Here is a 5,884-nt window from a genome sequence, read left to right as displayed (position 1 = left end):
GAGATTGGTGTGTAAGTTTCTGAACTTAGCTCGTGCCATTGAGTTGACTTTGAACTAATCCTCTCCGTCAGAAATTCATATCTGATTGTAACTGAAATCCTTGGAGTCATCTTTTGCCTTATTTTGGCGAAATTGCTGATGCATTGACCGACATCGATCTTTACTGTAACGCGTTGACCGGCGTTAACACAGTTTATACTCGTACGTTTGCTAGAGTCTACACAGTTTAAGCTTTTAAGGCATTGGAGCGTGAAGGTCCCGAATGTTGGGCTGCAGGACCAACTATTAAAGCTGATTCATCTGCACGTGTGGATCTTATCCTGAAGTTTGTTGGATGTTCAAGTCATGAGACCAACTAATGAAGCTAATACGTCAATGACTCGTATTTATAGAATTTTTGGCAAATTCTCAGCCATCAACGGGTTTGATAAGCCTTTACCGACTACCGTTTGAATCGGGCTAGCATGCAGATTGTTTAAGTCCGTTCCACATGTGACGTTAAGCTAAAAGAGTTAACCCTTTTAGTGCTACGATATTGAATACGTAGACTTCGTCTTTCTCCTGTGAAAAGACTAAACAGCGACGTGTATCAGACGTAGACTTTAAGGTTTTTGGCAAACCCTCAGCCTTCAACGGATTTGGCGTGCCTTTACCGATTACCGTTTGAATCGGGCTTGCATGCGGATTGTTTAAGTCCGTTCCGCACGTGACGTTGTGCTAAAGGAATGAACTCCCTTAGACTTGATGCTACGATATTGAATACGTAGACTTCGCCATTGTTATGACTTATCCCTACTTAGGCTTCGGGATAAAATACCCCAGACTGGATTCTGGTGTCTTTTTTAATTGGTAAAAGACTAAACTGGCAACGCGAGTTAGACGTTGACTTATCCCTACTTAGGGTTCGGGATAAAATTCTCCGCGCGTGTGAGGCGTGGATTTTGGCGTTATTAATAACGGCCTGCCATAATGTCGAATATGTGGGCTTTTGTCCTTTTCACGGCAAAAGACTAACCGGCAACGCGTGTTAGGCATTGACTTATCCCTGCTCAGGATTCGGGATAAAATTCCCCATGCATAAAAGGCTTGGATTTTTGTTGCTACGATGCTGAATACGTAGACTCGGTCATTTTTACGGGAACGAACCACCCAGCAACGCGGGTTAAGCGTTGACTTATCCCTACTTAGGCTTCGGGATAAAATGCCCCAGACTGGATTCTGGTGTCTTTTTCAATCGGTGAAAGAGTGTTAGGTGTTGACTTATCCCTACTCAGGATTCGGGATAAAATTCCCCATGCATAAAAGGCATGGATTTTTGTTGCTACGATGCTGAATACGTAGACTCGGTCGTTTTTACGGGAACGAACCACCCAGCAACATAGGTTAAGCATTGACTTATCCCTACTTAGGCTTCGGGATAAAATACCCCGTGCTTGTGAAGCACGGATTTTAGGAGTTTGAAAAATTGGTGTCTTCTCCTGGGGCAAAGACGAACCCGATGCGGGAGAGGAAGAATTTTATATCCTATCTCCTAAAGCTGAAGAGGAAGAATTTTATATTCTATCTCCAGTTGGAAAGGAAACTCGAGGTGGGATCTCCACCCCCAGAATCCGGAAAGGTGAAACTAGGAGTGGGATATCCATTCCGAGAATCGAAAAGATTGGGATAACCCTAACTGTCGGAAGGTTTGATTACCGAACTAAAGATGAGTTTGAGGTGATCCTAACTGTAAGAAGGTTTGATCACCCGATTTGAAAGTGGACCTCTCGTTCATTGGAGGAATCAAGAGGGGATTTTGGATTTGGCCCTAACTGTAAGAAGGTTTGACCAAGTGGTATGTTTGAGACGATCCTAACTGTAGGAAGGTTTGACCGCTCGATTTGTGGATCTCTCGTTCATTGGAGGAATCGAGAGGAGATTTTGATTGTGGTCCTAACTGTAAGAAGGTTTGACCAAATGGGAGTGAGAGTACAAATTATAGTGGGGGTGTTGACTTGTAGTGTTGACTTGTACCGATTACTCAACGGGGATTCTTGGTGTCAAGTGATAAATACTTAACACGGAGGGGTTTGACAATCGTCAATGTTACGTGCACAAACGCGTCAAAAGTTTGAATGGATTAAACAGGAAAGAATTTTGATGGTCCCACCGTCAATTAGTCTGATCAGTGGGGGACTCTGTGGTGGGAGACTATGAGTCGTCAAACACCAGTGAGAGTTTTGTGAGGGAAAATTGATCCACTGAAGTGATCGAATTTCATCTCAGCAAAAGAGTGTTCGGAAATCACAATGGAGGTTTAGTGTTTATCACTTTGTTTGTAATGATCGGGTTATCCCTAAGAAAATTACATATAGTATTCTTCCGGGAACTCCCCGTTACATGAATCATCCACCCCCAGCTTCTTCGCGAAACTAGGTTTATCATTACATTCGGTTACATGATCGGGTTATCCTTAAGAATATTACATATAAAAATTCTCCTGGAACTTCCCGTCAATGGTAGGAAACAGTTTAGACTCATATACCAATTGGAGTATCAGGGAGCAGTTTAACCTCTTATACTGGTCGGAGGATTAAGAAGCCGTATACTCTTCGGAGTGTTCATTCGACTTAATTGAGCGATATAACGCCGGCTTCAACCAAGGTTTGAATGCTATTCTTGAGAGCGAAGCAATCCTTGGTGGGATGGAGGATCCTCCTGTGGTACGCACAATACTTTGGATCCAAAATGTTATCAGCTTCCTCCTGATTTGTGATGGGTGGAAGCTTAATGTTGTTGTTTTCAAGGAGAGATTCGAAGATGGCTGGAACGTCCTCGTCCTTGAAGGAATACTCTTTTTGGAGTCTCGGGTCCGAAGTCTTTTGCTGCCTTCGGGATTGCTGTTGTGACGTTTGATTAGTACCAACAGCAACTGCAGGTGCCTTGCCCTTACCACGGGAGGCAAAGTTCGAGTTCGGAGGATTGACCGTCGGTTGGCTCCTCTCGGCTTTCTTCCTTCGGAGGAAGCGTTCGGCTCGCTCTCCGCGCATCTTCAACTCTTTCCAAGTGTTGGACGGTGCAACTCCCATCACTTCTAATATCTCAATAGATAGGTTGTTATGACAAGTCTGGAGGATGAAGTCCTCCTCGATCGGATCTCGGTAGTTCATTGCTTTATTCCAAAAGCGCTTGACGAAGTCATCGACTGTCTCGTCATCTTCTTGTTTCTCATCAAAAAGTGTCCTGATGGATACCTCGTCGTCGTCATCAAAGAAGTTACCAAGGAATGAGTTTTACATATCGTCCCAGTTGTTAATACTTCCGGGCTTGAGACGGCGGTACCAATCGAAGGCCGGCCCGCGAAGGGTGCCAACGAATGACCGAACCATCAAGGCTTTATTGCCGGAGATCATACCCAAGTGGGACTTGAAGTAGATCAGATGTTGAGTGGGTGAACCCTTCCCGTCAAATTGCGTGAAGTTAATCAGGTTGAACTTCGCCGGATACGGGATCGAATCCCATTCTCTTGGATAGGGACATGGAATGCCGGTCCTTTTCACCTCTCGAGTAGACATTAGAGCGTTGATTTTGCTCTCGAGATCTTTCATTTTCTCATCCTCACTCGTGTCGGGCCTCGGACGATTTGAAGGAGGAATAACACGGCCACCCCTAGCGTTGTTGGCTTTAGTGGGGCCACCCCCAGCGTTTTGGTCAACGAGAGGGTTATCAGCATTGAGGCGTTCATCCACATCTGAATCACTACCTACTTGGTTAGCAGCGTTGCGACAGCTGGATTTGCCCATTTGATTGGAAAGAGCCCGAATCTGTCGGTCGTGCTCTTCCTTCATCCGCTGCATAGCCATTTCTATTTCGCATTTAAATGCTTGCTTCTGCTTCGCTAGAGCATCCTCAACCATTTTAGTTGCTTCTTCGGTGTTAATCATAAACATTTCGTGGGATTGCCCTGGGCTAGATACCGTATTGTTAGAAGCGACTGCAGAGTTATCATCCGATGCTTCATCGTCCGAGGATAACCCTCTCTGCATTCTTTGGTAGTCCCTACGTCTAGTGGTCCCTGATCGCAACCGGGTTAGACGATGCGATACGAGAGGGTCAGAACTAGAAGGTCGAATCGACTTTCCCTTATCAGCCATATTTATTGTGACTTCCGGGAGTTCGTCACCTTGAACAACCGATCTCTTTTTACAGAGACGCTTTGGTTTGGACTTAGTCATTCCATTGGAGATCCTCTCGGATATGGAGACCCTCTGCGGAGCGGTCTTGGGGCAACTACATGCTGATAATACTGTCCTGATTATCTTAGCGCACGGGCAGTGAGACTCCAATTCCCGGGTACTTTCTTCTGAGACTCGTTCATACCCCCAGCCCGATAGTACAACTCATCGATCAGATGACCGGAGCAACCTATCGTGTGTTGACATAACTCCCCTGGTATAACGTTGTCATCGTCAGATGAATACGTTTCTTTCAGGGGAGTTGCCGCTTTATTAGCATTCTCAAGAGTCACGTGTGTAGAACTACGCTTTTGGGAGCGCAGGATCTCAACAGGCTCTTGGTTTTGGATAAACACCCCGAGGCGGGTAGAAATTGGAGTTTTCCCTTCATGAGAAGGCTTGAAATTATTATGAGGGCGTGTGCGACCCCCAGCTCGACGAATCGCTCGGGGTTCAGTCACTGGACCCAAGCATTCTTCGATCAGAACTTTGCCTCGATCCTCGTGCAAAGGACCCAGGCGATCGACTATCCTCACCTTGAAATGGGATAAGTCCGCACTGTCCCGGTGCTCCGTCGGAGGTGCGGAACTCATAGGGATCGACGAAACAGGTGTAGAACATCTTCTGCCTTGACTCTGGCGCGGGTCAGATTTAAGTGACCGACGGGTTGGAGGGTCGGATTCAAATGACCCGTAATTTGGAAGGTCGGATCCAAGTGACCCGCGAAGTGGAGGGTCGGATCCAAGTGACCCGCAAAGTGGAGGGTCGGATCCAAGTGACCTGCGATTTGAAAGGTCGGATCCAAGTGACCTGCAAAGTGGAAGGTCGGATCCAAGTGACCTGCGATTTGGAAGGTCGGTTCCAAGTGACCTGCGAATTGGCGGGTCGGATTGAAGTGACCCGCGCGCCGGCGGGTCGGATTCAAGTGACCCGCGATTCTCGATCTTTTCGGCTGCCGTTTTGGATTTTGGCCTCTAAGTTTGATGCAGTCTTGGTTGTTTCTTAGCTATGTCCTTCTTCTGCATCTTTTGTGCTTTTTGCACAAGAATTCGCGTGCGCGCAAGCGCGCAGCGCTTTTGAATTCTCTCCTCCAGAGTTGAACGGATCTTTTTGATTTGGATCCAATCATTTGCTATTGGTTTGGAGGGGAGGACATCTGTCCGCTATTGGGGTGCTTGGCGTTACCTAATTTTCAGATCCGCCTTGTAACGGATCCCGTCAATTAACTCCAAGGCTCTAGCGAGTTGACGCGCACAGCGTTGGCGCTGTCTTTGACGAGCTCTCTTCGATAAAATGGGCGCGCCTTTTGTACTCAACTCCTTGATTGAGGAGGGGTGGCGATCTGCAGATCCGGACTCATTAGAGGCCGGAAGGGCGTTGCAAGGTTCAGCTACCGCAACAACGGGGGCGTTGATCTTCCTTCGCTTGCGAGAGGCGGAGGATCTGGAGGAGGAAGACGACAGATATTCCTCGAACTTCAGTTGGTCGAACTCGTATTCGACCACTTCTTCAACCGGGATGCAGATCCGAGGTTGCGACACGACAGCTCCGGAAGCGAAGCTGTTGCCTCCCACTGTGGTCGCCAGTTTGTTTGCGTCGAAAATTATTGTATTCATTGCGGTATTCATTACAACTTCGGTCGTTACAATAAAAACAAAAAGATGGTCTTT

This window comes from Asparagus officinalis, chromosome 7 (genome assembly GCF_001876935.1).
Source record: "Asparagus officinalis chromosome 7, Aspof.V1, whole genome shotgun sequence".
NCBI lineage: Eukaryota > Viridiplantae > Streptophyta > Magnoliopsida > Asparagales > Asparagaceae > Asparagus > Asparagus officinalis.
The sequence above is the reverse complement of the archived record's forward strand: the minus strand, read 5'-3'. Positions refer to the sequence as shown.